Source organism: Entelurus aequoreus, linkage group LG01 (genome assembly GCF_033978785.1).
Source record: "Entelurus aequoreus isolate RoL-2023_Sb linkage group LG01, RoL_Eaeq_v1.1, whole genome shotgun sequence".
Classification (NCBI taxonomy): Eukaryota; Metazoa; Chordata; class Actinopteri; order Syngnathiformes; family Syngnathidae; genus Entelurus; species Entelurus aequoreus.
The window spans coordinates 97,666,778-97,683,357 of NC_084731.1; the positions used below are offsets into that span (position 1 = coordinate 97,666,778).

The 16,580-nt window shown below is 40.3% G+C and overlaps 1 protein-coding gene across 1 annotated transcript in view; it reads left to right on the forward strand.

Annotated features, from left to right (window-relative positions):
* The first annotated feature begins 7,116 nt into the window (after nt 1–7,116).
* Nucleotides 7,117–16,580, forward strand: part of LOC133659993 (collagen alpha-1(VIII) chain-like) — a 30,847-nt gene continuing 21,383 nt past the window's right edge. Inside the window, 1 exon segment of the mRNA XM_062062990.1 lies at nt 7,117–7,179. The gene's annotated coding sequence lies outside the window, so the exon portion shown is untranslated.

The following is a 16,580-nucleotide window of genomic DNA, read 5'->3' on the forward strand; positions in this document are numbered from 1 at the left end:
TCTTTGTTACTTAGAATATGTTCCCCTAGTGTCCAAATAACTCTAAATTAAGTCTTTGTTACTTAGAATATGTTCCCCTAGTGTCCAAATAACTCTAAATTAAGTCTTTGTTAAATAGAATATGTTCCCCTAGTGTCCAAATAACTCAAAATTAAGTCTTTGTTACTTAGAATATGTTCCCCTAGTGTCCAAATAACTCAAAATTAAGTCTTTGTTGCTTAGAATATGTTCCCCTAGTGTCCAAATAACTCTAAATTAAGTCTTTGTTACTTAGAATATGTTCCCCTAGTGTCCAAATAACTCAAAATTAAGTCTTTGTTGCTTAGAATATGTTCCCCTAGTGTCCAAATAACTCTAAATTAAGTCTTTGTTACTTAGAATATGTTCCCCTAGTGTCCAAATAACTCAAAATTAAGTCTTTGTTACTCAGAATATGTTCCCATAGTGTCCAAATAACTCTAAATTAAGTCTTTGTTACTTAGAATATGTTCCCCTAGTGTCCAAATAACTCAAAATTAAGTCTTTGTTACTTAGAATATGTTCCCCTAGTATCCAAATAACTCTAAATTAAGTCTTTGTTACTTAGAATATGTTCCCCTAGTGTCCAAATAACTCTAAATTAAGTCTTTGTTACTTAGAATATGTTCCCCTAGTATCCAAATAACTCTAAATTAAGTCTTTGTTACTTAGAATATGTTCCCCTAGTGTCCAAATAACTCAAAATTAAGTCTTTGTTACTTAGAATATGTTCCCATAGTGTCCAAATAACTCTAAATTAAGTCTTTGTTACTTAGAATATGTTCCCCATACTAAAGTGTTACCAAAAACATATAACTTTGTCTTGAATTTGAAAAAAAACAACATTTTATTTTTCACTAAAGAAGGGTTGGGTGAATGCGCATATGAAACTGGTGGGGTTCGGTACCTCCAACAAGGTTAAGAACCACTGATATAAAGGTACATTTAGTATTGAATCATTTGTAATTTGGCTCACTATATTTTCCAAGTAGCTTGCCCAACACTGATATTACATCCGTCCTCCTCTCAAGGTCACAGTGACGGACTTAGGGAAACGATCAACGCTGGAGTTCGGCTGGAAGGAACAATGCTGTTTGCTGTGAAAACCGCCGCAATCAAAAGACGTGTTTTCCCTCTGCCGTGGCTGATGTGAAGTAAAACAAAGAACACGGAGAAGGATTCTTCAAATGTGAACCAGCTGTTCGGAGCGCAATTTGCCGCCTCTTTGTAAGCAAGAAGTTGAGCAAAAGTTCAAATCCTTGGTAAAGGAAACCTGAGCGACGGTTCCTCTGGGCCTTTGAAGAAGAAACACTCCAATGGTCATTGGGCATGCTCAGTTTCACCGTAGACTCCGAGAAATGCATCAAATTTGATTAATTCGGATTAACCCTCTCAGAGATGTTCTCATCAAGCGATAGTTGGTTAATATTGGCTTGAAACAGATGTGCAGGTGTACTAAATGTAAATGAAATGACTGGAAGCTCCGCCAAGAGAAATACAGTCGTGGTCAAAAGTTTACATACACTTGTAAAGCACATACTGTCATTGTCATGACGGGGGGGGGGGGGGGGGGGTTGCAGATTACTGCGAGGTTTGTTCTCCCGGGATGCAAACGGACTATTCCGGACAGGACTTGAAGGTAGGAACATATTTATTAATTAATTAATCCTACACATGAACTAAAACAAAAGGATTGCACGAGAAGCTAAGGAACATAAAACTTACGCTAACACTTAGCCTGAACTATGGCATAGAGCAGGGGTCGGCAACCTTTACCACTCAAAGAGCCATTTTGGCAAGTTTCACAAATTAAAGAAAGTAATGGGAGCCACAAAAAACAAAATAAAATTTAAAATGAAAAACACTGCATACAAAGCTTAAACGCTTTGTGCTATGTTAACTAGGGGTCTCACACACGCACCGGCACGCACTTTAATGTGGAAATTTGATGTTAGCGCAGCCCGCGAGTTTTGAATGAATGGCGCTTGATAGCGTCATACTTGCCAAGCCTCTCATTTTTCCCGGGAGACTCCCGAATATCAGAGCGTGATGACACTGCATTTGGCGCCCTCTACAGTCTGCCCTAACAGTGTACCTGCTCGGCCACACGTAGAATGCAATTTCAGCTTGCTCACGTAAGTGACAGCAAGGCGTACTAACTCAGCAGCCACACATCTTACACTGACGGTACCAATACCCAGAATCCCATGCAGCCCTAACTCTTCCGCTCAACCAACGCACGGAGAGGGGGGGGGGTTGATGTGTGGGGGGATTTGGTGGTAGCGGGGGTGTATAATGTAGACCGGAAGAGTTAGGGCTGCATGGGATTCTGGGTAATGGTTGTGTTGTGTTTATGTTGTGTTACGGTGGGATGTTCTCCAGAAATGTGTTTTTCATTCTTTTTTGGTGTGGGTTCTCAGTGTGGCGCATATTTGTAACGTAACAATGTTAAAGTTGTTTGATACGGCTACCGTCAGTGTAAGCTGTGTGGCTGATGAGTAACTATGCTTTGCTGTCTCCTGTGTGTGCAAGTAATAACAACATGCAACATGTGGCTGGACTGGCACGCTGTATGCTATAGAGGACAATTACTGCAGTGCAATTAGGGCACGCCCTTTATTTAGTAATTAGAGTGAAAATAGGATTATTTTTCCCTGGGAGTAATCTATGAGGGACACTGAGATCCATAAATCTCCTGGGAAAATCGGGGGGGTTGGCATGTATGTAGCTGAGCCGCATCAGAGTGGTCAAGGAGCCGCATGCGGCTCCGGAGCCGCGGGTTGCCGACCCCTGGCATAGAGCAAACAAGACTTACTGTGGCTTGAAACAAATAACTAGCAAAAACTTGGAATCGGACATGGAACGAGCAGCATGAAACAAGCATGAAACTGTGGCATGAAAAAAGCAATGACGCCAGGACGACTAACTGGCAAAGACAGGCTTAAATAATAGTCTCTTGATTAGAGCAGGTGTGTGTACCGAACACCTGAGGCAGGTGAAACGAATAAGTCGCCATGGTAACTAAACAAACAAGGGAGCGCAAACAGGAACTAAAAGAGTCCAAAACTAACAAAAAATAACAAAAACATAATCCAGACCACAGATCATGACAGTCATGGCTGTCTTGAGTTTCCAATAATTTCTACAACTCTTATTTTTTTTGTGATAGAGTGATGGGAGCACATACTTGTTGGTCACAAAAAACATTCTTGAAGTTTGGTTCTTTTATGAATTTATTACGGGTCTATTGAAAATGTGACCAAAACTGCTGGGTCAAAAGTATACATACAGCAATGATAATATTTGCTATAGATATAGAAGCTTCTGGTTGAATTTTTGACCACTCCTCTTGACAAAATTGGTGCAGTTCAGCTACATTTGTTGACATGGACTTGTTTCTTCAGCATTGTCCACACGTTTATGTCAGGACTTTGGGAAGGCCATTCTAAAACCTTCATTCTAGCCTGATTTAGCCGTTCCTTTACCACTTCGCCAGAAGCTTGTAAACACTTTGTAGGGCACAACATAGGACTAGACTAGTGCATTCAACTTCATGGCAAAGGCTACTTCCTAACAAGGCATCGCACCGTCTTGGAATTACTGCATACAAACTCTACTGTATAGTACTTGCAAATGAGACTCAGGATAGTAATGAGGAATTAATATGTAACAACTGGACAGCCCAGTTATCAAGATCAGCTCATTTTTAAATGCTACATCAACATTTTGATTTTATTATTACAAATAACATTTACCGTATGTTTCCGACTATAAGGCGCACTTAAAATCCTTTCATTTTCTGAAAACTCAACAGTTCGCCTAATGTACGCAATAATTTTAATTGTGCTCACGGTTTTCTGACATGGATTTGTTTCTTCAGCATTGTCCACACGTTTAAGTCAGGACTTTAGGAAGGCCATTCTAGCCTGATTTAGCCATTCCTTTACCACTTTTGACGTGTGTTTGGGGTCATTGTCCTGTCGGAACACCCAACTGCGCCCAAGGCCCAACCTCCGGGCTGATGATTTTAGGTTGTCCTGAAGAATTTGGAGGTAATCCTCCTTTTTCATTGTCCCATTTACTCTCTGTAAAGCAGCAGTTCCATTGGCAGCAAAACAGGCCCCAGAGCATAATACTACCACCACCATGCTTGACGGTAGGTGTGGTGTTCCTGGGATTAAAGACCTTGCCTTTTCTCCTCCAAACATATTGCTGGATATTGTGGCCAAACAGCTCAATTTTTGTTGCATCTGACCACAGAACTTTCCTCCAGAAGGTCTTATCTTTGTCCATGTGATGTCAGATGAAAAAGCGCCTATTTGCAGGGAAACTTGCCAAGGGACATGCGTCAGAATAATTGTATCTGAGTTAGCACAAAACTTTGTGTTGCCATGAGTTCCCGGCAAGCGGACAAAAGCCGTCTTTGATCCTACCAAGCAAAAGGCTTGTAAAACTCCACTGTGTACGATGGGAAGCGACATGAAGGTGTCGGTTTCTTTCTTCTATTGTAATCCACAGGAAGATTTTGTCTTGAACCGAGATCTACAAAGCGGAGAGGAAGCAGGACCTGACGCAAGCGCCAGGCATCTTTTCTTTGAACTGTTTTTTGACCGAGGGCAACGGCTGTTTACGACCCCCCTGCCCCCTTAGAAACAGCTGTTGCCATTGTGAAGAATGCATATATATATGTTTAAGAGTTATTTATTTTTATTCATAGTCATGTCATCCCCACCTTCTACCATCCTAGTCACGTCCGTTGTGTCCTTGAGCAAGACACTTCACCCTTGCTCCTGATGGCTGCTGGTTAGCGCCTTGCATGGCAGCTCCCTCCATCAGTGTGTGAATGTGTGTGTGAATGGGTGAATGTGGAAATACTGTCAAAGCGCTTTGAGTACCTTGAAGGTAGAAAAGCGCTATACAAGTATAACCCATTTATCATTGATTTATTTATTTATGTTTGAATCAGCTAGTGTTTTTCTATTTGTACTCTTTCTATTTGTTATCTTATGTCCGCAACTAAACTATGTGTGTTACCTTAAAGGCTTGCACTGTAGGAGATGGAATACTCCCTTGTGTCTTATCTGTAGTAGAACAATGAGGCCGTGTTCCTTTCGGACAGGTGGGGGCTTTCTTCATGTGCAAGAAGTGGGCTCTTACGTTTGAGTGGCAGATCAACTAGAGCAGCCGATATGAATGTATTGGTTGTGTTGAACTCCTAAAGCTTTAGTATAAACTTGAAAAGATTCCAATTCTGTCTTGAGGGTCCTTCTTACTCAGCATATATGTCATCGAAAGAACTCGGGATTGACTAGTAACTTAGATTCCCTTGGAGGGAGAACTGGTCCGACGCAACACCATGTAATCAGGGAAAGTCCAAATAAAAGAGGAGGCGTGCAATCTTTTGTCAGAGCGTGGTGGAAGACTGTAAAGCAGGGGTCACCAACCTTTTTGAAAGCAAGAGCTACTTCTTGGGTAATGATTAATGCGAAGGGCTACCAGTTTGATACACACTTCAATAAATTGCCAGAAATAGCCAATTTGCTCAATTTACCTTTAACTCTATGTTATTATTAATAATGAATTATATTTACACTTAATTGAACGGTTTAAAATTCAATTTTGAAACATAGTTTATCTTCAATTTCGACTCTTTAAAATTCAAAATTCAACCAAAAAAAAGAAGAAAAAAAACTAGCTAATTTGAATCTTTTTGATAAAATTTAAAAAATAATTTATGGGACATCATTAGTCATTTTTCCTGATTACGATTAATTTTAGAATTTGGATGACATGTTTTAAATAGGTTAAAATCCAATCTGCACTTTGTTAGAATATATAACAAATTGGACCAAGCTATATTTCTAACAAAGACAAATCATTATTTCTTCTAGATTTTCCAGAACAAAAATTTTAAAAAAAATTCAAAAGACTTTGAAATAAGATTTAAATTTGATTCTACAGATTTTCTAGATTTGCCAGAATAATTTTTTTGAATTTTAATCATAATAAGTTTGAAGAAATATCTCACAAATATTCTTCGTCGAAAAAACAGAAGCTAAAATGAAGAATCAAATTAAAACGTATTTATTATTCTTTACAATAAAAAATAAAACATTTACTTGAACATTGATTTAAATTGTCAGGAAAGAAGAGGAAGGAATTTAAAAGGTAAAAAGGTATATGTGTTTAAAAATCCTAAAATCATTTTTAAGGTTGTATTTTTTCTCTAAAATTGTCTTTCTGAAAGTTATAAGAAGCAAAGTAAAAAAATTAATTTATTTATTTAAAAAAGTGAAGAACGGGACAAGCGGTAGAAAATGGATGGATGGATGGAAGACCAAGTCTTTAAAATATTTTCTTGGATTTTCAAATTCTATTTGAGTTTTGTCTCTCTTAGAATTAAAAATGTTGGGCAAAGCGAGACCAGCTTGCTAGTAAATAAATAAAATTAAAAAAATAGATGCAGCTCACTGGTAAGTGCTGCTATTTGAGCTATTTTTAGAACAGGCCAGCGGGCTACTCATCTGGTCCTTACGGGCTACCTGGTGCCCCGCGGGCACCGCGTTGGTGACCCCTGCTGTAAAGAGTACAGCACAGACGTGTCTCCTCAATGAGCTAAATTGAATTATGTCTCTGTTTAATTCCTTGCTTCTTGTCTGTTTAATAAATGTCATCAGTGTTTGAACCTGACAACATGTAACCAAATATTAACATTGCTGTATGTATACTTTTGACCCAGCAGATTTGCTCACATTTTCAATAGACCCATAATAAATTCATAAAAGAAGCAAACTTCATGAATGATTTTTTTGTGACCAACAAGTATGTGCTCCAATCACTCTATCACAAAAAAATAAGAGTTGTAGAAATGATTGTAAACTCAAGCCAGCCATGACATGATGTTCTTTACAAGTGTATGCAAACTTTTGATGGCGACTGTGAATGAAATGACTGGAAGCCTGGCCAAGAGAAATACATGACAGTATTTTCCTTGTCTGTGCCGTTTCCCTAAAACAGATCCTGTTCTCTTTGTGTTTGGGTTCCCCCCCCCCCCCCCCCCCCCTCTACTCATGCAGCTCCTCCCTCTGGCGCATAAAAGCTTCCACAGCTTCATAATTCCGTGCGACGTCCTCCCTGCAGCTGCAGCAGCAACACGTGAAGGTAAGACGTGCATCATTCAGCTTTCAGAGTACTTTGTTGTCACCTGCATGCTAGCATCGGCTCTCTGGGAACCCAACAGTGCAACGTTCGTCACTCTCTGGCGTCCTTTCGGAAGTTTCCATGTGCAAATGAAAAAAACCCAGGACGTTGACCTGGGACTAGAAGTGGTGCTTCAGTGCATCATCGTGGAGTTTTCTTCCTTGTGCACAAACTGGGTATTTTAGGTGGCGTGGCTCAGGTGGGAGAGCAACTTGAGGGTTCCTGGTTTGTGTCCTTGAGCAAGACACTTCACTCTCTTGCTCGTGATTGGTCATTTTTAGAGGCTCGCACGGCAGGTTGCGCTATCAGTGTGTGAATGGGTGAATGTGACGTATAATGTAAAGCGCTATACTAGGGTTGTACGGTATACCGGTACTGGTATAGTATCGCAGTACTAATACATCAAAAATGGTACTATACTCTGCTTGAAAAGTACCGGTCATGTCCAATGTTCCCTCTAAGGTGTGCAATTGCGCACTGCTCAAGCGTCCTCTGCGCACGGCAAATCTATGCCACGCACAAAATCAAATAAAAAAATAAGCGCATAACAATTTTCGACATGACAGAGAAAACCGTTTTCGTCATCATTGTTCAAATATTGTAACGTCTGTCGAGACGCTTTGAGGACATGACTTCCATCCATCACTTTACTGAGCAAAACTCTTTATTGTCGGCCATAAACACATCACCAAAACATTAGTAAAAAAAAAGATATCTAGCAAAAGTGGTCATTTTCTGCAGTACAAACCAGACCAAAAGCAACTTTGTTATATCAACAGCAGCCGCTCGCTCTTTCTCACTTGCGCCAACACATGCACATATGGCACTTAGCCAGTGATGCGTTTAGGGCCACACAAAAAGTCGGACAACTCCAACACCACACATAAAGTGTCATTCCAGGTGGTTACACTATGATTTACCAATCAAATGTGTGCTTATTCTAGTGTCATTTATTAGGAATCTTCATTTATAAATATGAATCATGAAATGCTGTTAGTATATTAAATAAATACTAATAAAAATATATTTTTTACAAACAGGAAGTTGCAGGAATGTACACGTGATCCCCTGCTTACATCTCATTGTGCTACATGTGAATGTTTTAATGGGAACTAAATGCAATGTCTGAAAGGGCTACAAATTATTTCCAAAGCAGGACCTCCACCCAGACAAACAATACAAGTACACAGCTCATGAAAAACAATATTTGTTGTTATTGTCATTGTAAGAGGGCCTGAACACTTATATTAGACATAGAAATGACTGCTGTCATTTGATTATAATAATAAGAGATTGTTGTCTGTCTATCTGTGTTGGCCCTGCGATGAGGTGGGAACTTGTCCAGGGTGTACCCCGCCTTCCGCCCGAATGCAGCTGAGATAGGCTCCAGCACCCCCCGCGACCCCGAAAGGGACAAGCGGTAGAAAATGGATGGATGGATGGAGATTGAACTTGTTATTTAGTCAGGTTTGGGACAGGTGTGCTGCTGGTGTAGCCACAGTGTGCACATCTGATGTTGCTCACATGGCCTCCACTCAATGCTCAGGGAGTTTTTGCGTTTACTCACACACATGAAAAATTCGAGGGAACATCGGTTACAAGCAGTAACGGTGTGTAGACAGAAAAGGGAGAACGGAAGCATTTTGGCTTAAAAACCAACGATAAAGGTGAAGTTATAACACTGAAACTGTCACGACTGGGGGGGGGGGGGGGGGGGGGGGGTCGCAGCTTACTGCGAGGTTTGTTCTCCCGGGATGCAAACGGACTATTCCTGGACAAGACTTGCAGGTAGGAACATATTTATTTTCTCAATTAATCCTACACATCACAAAGACCGGGACCAAACAAAAGAAAAGCGTGCCGTTCACACGAGAAGCTAACGAACAAAAACAACTTAACGCAGGAAACATAGTCAAGTCAAGTCAAGTCAACTTTATTTATATAGCACGTTTTCAACAACTTTTTAGATTGAACCAAAGTGCTTTACAGGTTAAAAAAGCATGGAGCAAACAAAAAACAAAAAACTAAGCAAAACAAAAAACAAACAAAGAACATAAACAATGAGTGTGCTAAACAAGATAGTGCAAATGCAATACGGTAAAAGGGGTCGAATAAAAAGTTTAAAAATTTGCAGAATGAAAATAATAATAATAAAAGTGCGACAAATTGAAAAATACAACTAAAGCGAAGGGGTGGGAGGGGGGGGACTAGAAATGGTGGCCTAGTGGGCGGACTCAGCTCGGGTCAAAGGCCAGCGAGAAAAGGCAGGTCTTAAGGAGGGTTTTGAAGACCCCCAGGCTCTGGGTTGACCTAATGTGGAGGGGAAGGCTGTTCCAGAGCTTAGGGGCGGAAACGGAAAAGGCTCTGTCCCCTCTGGTCTTTAGCCTGGATCTGGGGACCGCCAAAAGCATTTGGTCAGCTGACCTCAAGGCTCTAGACGAGGTATGGTGATGCAGCAGCTCGGTCAGGTATTGTGGGACCAGACCATTTAGGGATTTAAAAACAATTAAAAGTCATTTAAAATCAATGCGGTGACGGACAGGGAGCCAATGGAGTGAGGCCAGCACTGGGGTGATGTGCTCGCGTTTTTTGGTACTGGTGAGGAGACGGGCAGCCGCGTTTTGCACAAGCTGCAAACGGCGGAGTGATGCCTGATCAATGCCAGCGTACAGTCAATCAATGTTTATTTATATAGCCCTAAATCACAAGTGTCTCAAAGGGCTGTACAAGCCACAACGACATCCTCGGTACAGAGCCCACATACGGGCAAGGAAAAACTCACCCCAGTGGGACGTCGGTGAATGGCTATGAGAAACCTTGGAGAGGACCGCATATGACCCCCCCCCCCCCCCCCCCCCTCTAGGGGAGACCGAAAGCAATGGATGTCGAGTGGGTCTGACATAACATTGTGAAAGTCCAGTCCACAGTGGATCCAACACATCAGCGGGAGTCCAGTCCACAGCGGGGCCAACAGGAAACCATCCCGAGCGGAGACGGGTCAGCAGCGCAGAGATGTCCCCAACCGATGCACAGGCTAGTGGTCCACCCGGGGTCCCGACTCTGGACAGCCAGCACTTCATCCATGGCCACCGGACCTATGCAACTCCCCCTCGCAAGGGACAGGGGAGAAGAGGAGAGAAGAAAAGAAACGGCAGATCAACTGGTCTAAAAAAGGGGGGTCTATTTAAAGGCTAGATTATACAAATGAGTTTTAAGATGGGACTTAAATGCTTCTACTGAGGTAGCATCTCTAACTGTTACCGGGAGGGCATTCCATAGTACTGGAGCCCGAATAGAAAACGCTCTATAGCCCGCAGACTTTTTTTTGGCTCTGGGAATCACTAATAGGCCGGAGTTCTTTGAACGCAGATTTCTTGTCGGGACATATGGTACAATACAATCGGCGAGATAGGCTGGAGCTAAACCGTGTAGTATTTTATACGTAAGTAGTAAAACCTTAAAGTCGCATCTTAAGTGCACAGGAAGCCAGTGCAAGTGAGCCAGTATAGGCGTAATATGATCAAACTTTCTTGTTTTTGTCAAAAGCCTTGCAGCCGCATTTTGTACCAACTGTAATCTTTTAATGCTAGACATAGGGAGACCCGAAAATAATACCTTACAGTAATCGAGACGAGACGTAACGAACGCATGAATACAGTACAGTGAGTTATTGTTGTCTAGCCGGTGTGTGATGAAGGTGTGGATAGCAGTCTCCAGGTCGCTCTGGGAGAGATATAGAAGCTGAACACTTAACATGGACTGTGGCATGGAACAAACAAGATTTACTGTGACATGAAACAACTAACACTTACGTGGACACGGCATGAATCAAACTGTGGTGGAATGTCCGAATCTTAAACAGCAACAAAAGTGAATTTAGTACAAAAGTTTTATTTACCCATAATCAAATGGTACAAGGTTGGATTGAATTGCCATGCAAACAGACAGTGTCTCCGGAAACGTTGGATGAAGCGAGAATCATGCGAATCATGCATAGACTTGGTCTACTTGGTTATTTATGTGTTTCCCTCGTGTGTCAAGGTCCAGTTGTTTTGGGCCTGTTTATTCTGCAACATCCTTGAATCCCTTAGCCATAATAAACCATCAAAACATGTTGTACAATGGTCAGGCCGACCATCCTTTTTAACTCTAACCCACATATGCTCTTCCAATGGTACAGAATAGAAAAAAGGGAAACGAGCAGAAATTCCACTACTGTCGTGTCCTCCTTAATGCTTTTCGACCTCGCTCTCTTTCCGGACTTTGACAGACACAAAGTATGGAACAAAGGTCAGAAATTCCACCCCAGAACAACTAGCATAAACTTGGAATCGGACATGAAAACGAGCAGCATGAACTATGGTATCGCATGAAACAAGCAATGATGCCAGGACAACTGACTGGCAAAGACGGGCTTAAATAATGGTCTCTTGATTAGAGCAGGTGCGTGTCCCGAACACCAGAGGCAGGTGAAACTAATAAGTCACCATGGTAACTAAAACAAACAAGGGTGCACAAAAACAAGAACTAATAGCGTCTAAAACTAACAAAACATAACAAAAACATGATCCGGACCGTGGATCATGACAGAAACCCTCAGGAAGAGGTGCTTTAAGACATGGCTAGCTAGTTAGCGGCGAACGTCCATTCGCAGTCGGCAGTGTTTTAGCTACGTCTAAATCACTAATCCTCGCCTCCGTGGCGACAAACAAAGTACGTTTCTTACAAGTATCATCCCTGCAGGACGAGGAATAGCTAAACATGCTTCACTACACACCGTCGGAGGATGCGATAGCTAACCCGCTAACAGCAAGCTAGCGCCCTGAATGTAAACAAATACTGATGGAAATTAGCATGGTGCTAAATCTGGTGCAGCCATCTTCTTAATGTAACTGCACATTGTCCTTCAAATAAACAAATACAAAGCAAATACACTTGACATCCACTGTAATGATACCAAGTACAATAGCGTATCTAGTCGATACTACTATGGTTACGTCACAAAATCTTTTTTCCTTTTTTTTAAAATTTATATTATGTTTATAAACTCAGGAAATATGTCCCTGGACACATGAGGACTTTGAATATGACCAATGTATGATCCTGTAACTACTAAATGTGTGCAATCATCCAAAACTAACATTTTAACAGAAGTGTAGATAGAACATGTTGAAAGAGAAAGTAAGCAGATATTAACAGTAAATGAACAAGTAGATTAATAATCAATTTTCTACCACTTGTCCTTAATAATTTTGACAAAATAATAGAATGGAAAATGATACAATATGTTACTGCATGTGTCAGCAGACTAAATTAGGAGCCTTTGTTTGTTTACTTACTACTAAAAGACAAGTTGTCTAGTATGTTCACTATTTTATTTAAGGACAAACTTGCAATAAGAAACATATGTTCAACATACCCTAAGATTTTTTGCTAAAATAAAGCCAATAATGCCATTTTTTGTGTTCCCCCTTAAGGGTGTAACGGTACATGTATTTGTATTGAACCATTTCGGTACGGGGGGTTCGGTTCGGAACAGAGGTGCACCGAACGAGTTTCCACACGGACATATTAAGTAGCGCACCGCACGTTGTGTAAACAATGCACGCCGAGGCACAACACACGGCATGCTAGCAATGACCGGGCTACTACAAAATGCAAAAAGCCAGAGCTGGAAGACTCTCTTGCCTGGTAAAGATCTCCCGTTTGGGAAAATTCCGGTTTCGAGGTGCGATACAACAATGGATAACATCGCTTCAACGAAGATAAAGACGAGCGTCGTGCAAACACCGCATTCAAGCAGCCTCTCCTCTGCGAGTCAGGCAGGGCTAAAGCAATAACAAATGTTTTTATAGCAGCAGATTTAAGACCATATTGCATTAAAAACTAGATTTTGACCCACTTCTATGGTGGAAGAACAATTAGCCCATATATCCTCTTACTGCCAAGTTAGCCAGGCACTACCTCGCCATACCTGCTACCTCCGTGCCCAGTGAAAGGGTATTTTCCACAGCTGGAGACATTTTAACTGCAAGCAGGTCTGCTCTTTCTGCAGACAATGTGGATAAACTGATTTTTCTGGCAAAAAACATGAAAATTGAGTGAAAGTCACCAGGGTTAAAGGCTGGGGGGGAAAAAGAAAAGTTAATCTGAGGCTGAGTTGACTTGAAACTGTTTAATGTTGCACTTTTTGTATGTAGAAGATAAGTTTTGTCATTTTATTTCATCTGAGCAACAACCTGAAGCAGTTTAATGTTGCACTTTATGTGTGGAAATGTTGCACTTTATATCATACTTGCCAACCCTCCGGTTTTTAGCGGGAGAATCCCGGTATTCAGCGCCTCTCCCGACAACCTCCCGGCAGAGATTTTCTCCCGAAAAACTCCCGGTATTCAGCGCCTCTCCCGACAACCTCCCGGCAGAGGTTTTCTCCCGACAAACTCCCGGTATTCAGCCGGAGCTGGAAGCCACGCCCCCTCCAGCTCAATGCGGACCTGAGCGGGGACAGCCTGTTCTCACGTCCGCTTTCCCACAATATAAACAGCTTGCCTGCCCAATGACGTCATAACATCTAGGGCTTTTAGAGAGTAGAGTGCGCAACTGCGCACACAACAAGGAGACGAAGCAGAAGAACGAGGAAGTTACAGACATGGCGACGCCGTCCACGAGCAAGATGAAGAAATACGCTTGCAAGTTCCAAAACTAATGGAAACAAGAATTTCAGTTCATCCAGGACAGTTTGAAGGGGAAGGTGTATGTTGCCTGTAAATTTTGTAGAACAGACTCCTCCATTGAACACGGTGGCCGAAATGATATACTCATCATGAACGGAGGAGTTAAACAGGACAATACTGCCATCTACTGGATAGCCACCGGAACACTGAAATTCAAGTATTTATTTATTTTTTCTATGTAAATAAAAAAAAATATATATATATATATATATATATATATATATATATATATATATATATATATATATATATATATATATATATATATATATATATATATATATATATATATATATATATATATATATGTGTGTGTATATATATATATATATATATATATATATATATATATATATATATATATATATATATATTTTTTTTTTATTTTTTTTTTTTATTTTTTTTATTTACATAGAAAAAATAAATAAATACTTGAAGACTATTTCATCTCTGAGATGAAATAGTCTTGTGATTTTTTCCCACACATACATATTACGCTCTACCACGGTATCGAGCACTATTTTTTTGGATAATCTAATTAAGACATATATATATATGTATATATATATATATATAGCTAGAATTCACTGAAAGTCAAGTATTTCATATATATATATATATATATATATATATATATATATATATATATATATATATATATATATATGTATATATATATATATATATATATATATATATATATATATATATATATGTATATATATATATGTATATATATATATATATATATATATATATATATATATATATATATATATATATATATATATATATACATATATGAAATATATATGAAATACTCGAGTTGGTGAATTCTAGCTGTAAATAACCACGCCCCCAGCCCCCACCCACCCCCGACCAGGGTTAGGGTTAGTTGATGTAGTAAGGAGGGAATGTGTTTCTTGATCCAACCAGACTACTTTCTATTCTCCCACTTCTGAGTCAAAGCTGCAAAATACAAAAGGCCAGCTCTAGAAAATGTCTATTTTAAGATGGTTTCAGCTTTGTGTTTAGCATGTATTTAGACCAGGGGTGTCAAACGGGCCGGATCAGGCCTGCGAACAGGTTTTATCCGGCCCGCGGGATGAGTTTGCTAAGTATAAAAACGAGCCGAAATTTTTGAATGAAAGAAACTGCTGTTCTAAATGTGTCCAGTAGATGTCGCAATAGCAATTATTTGTATATTTGTAGATGATGCTACATACGTAACTGTGGAGGTCTCACTCCTCCGGGTTCCTTGGACCACCAATGATGGACATGACAGCCTCGTTAATTCTTGTGAACAAAGATTTATTTTTCAATAAATGTTCCTTTTCCCTCATCAGGATGTCTGATGCTCGTGTTCGTGCTCGTTCTCCAACATCCACCATCAAAAACTCTCCCCTCTCCTTCCCGACTGCTGCCTTTAACAGAGCGACAGGTGATCAGACAAACACTCACAGCTGGGTCATCTACGCACCTGTCGCTGATCTCGAGGCCGGTCCTGGCACACCCGGCTTCGTTGCAGGTCCGCAGGCCACGCCACCCCCCCCCCCCCCCCCCCCCCCCCCCCCCCCCACAGTAACAAAAAAATAAACCACACGATGTTAGTGCACCAGTTGAGGAAAATGAGCAAACTATAATAATAATAATAATAATAGATTTTATTTGTAAAAAGCAACTTTATGTTGAGCAAACAACCTCAAAGTGCCACAGTGTTTAAAAAAAATAAAAAATAAAATAGTAATGATAATAATAATAATAAAAGATAATAAAAAAAATAAAATAAAATAAAAATATTACATCCTGTAATTTGATTTTGATATTATTTTTGTATCTTGATAAATTGAAAATTAACACCAATGAGTTGACTGATGACCATTATCACATAATTTATTCAAAAAGTATAAATAACGACAAATTAAGATAGAATACTATTAACCGTAACATGTAAGTGTAAAAAAAAAAAATACATTAATTTTTAAACAAAGAAAACAATCAATCAATCAAATCAATCAAAGTTTATTTATATAGCCCTAAATCACAAGTGTCTCAAAGGGCGGCACAAGCCACAACAACATCCCACATCAGGGCAAGAAAAAACTCAACCCACTGGGATACAATGAGAAACATTGGAGGGTTAGGGTTAGGGTTAGGGTTAAGGTTAGGGTTAGGGTTAGGGTTAGGGTTAGGGCTAGGGTTAGGGTTAGGGTTGGGTTTGGGGTTGGGGTTAGGGTTAGGAGTAGGGTTAAGTTTATGGTTAGGATTAGGGTTAGGGTTAGGCATAAAGAAAAATAGTTGGTTAGGGTTAGGGTTAGGGTTAGGTTTGGGATTAGGGTTAGGGTTAGGGTTAGGGTTAGGGTTAGGGTTAGGGTTAGGGTTAGGGTTAGGGTTAGGGGTTAGGGTTAGGGTTAGGGTTAGGGTTAGGGTTAGGGTTAAGGTTAGGGTTAGGGCTAGGGCTAGGGCTAGGGCTAGGGCTAGGGCTAGGGTTAGGGTTAGGGTTGGGGTTGGGGTTGGGGTTAGGGTTAGGAGTAGGTTTATGGTAAGGATTTAGGGTTAGGGTTAGGCATAAAGAAAAATAGTTGGTTAGGGTTAGGGTTAGGGTTAGGGTTAGGGTTAGGTTAGGGT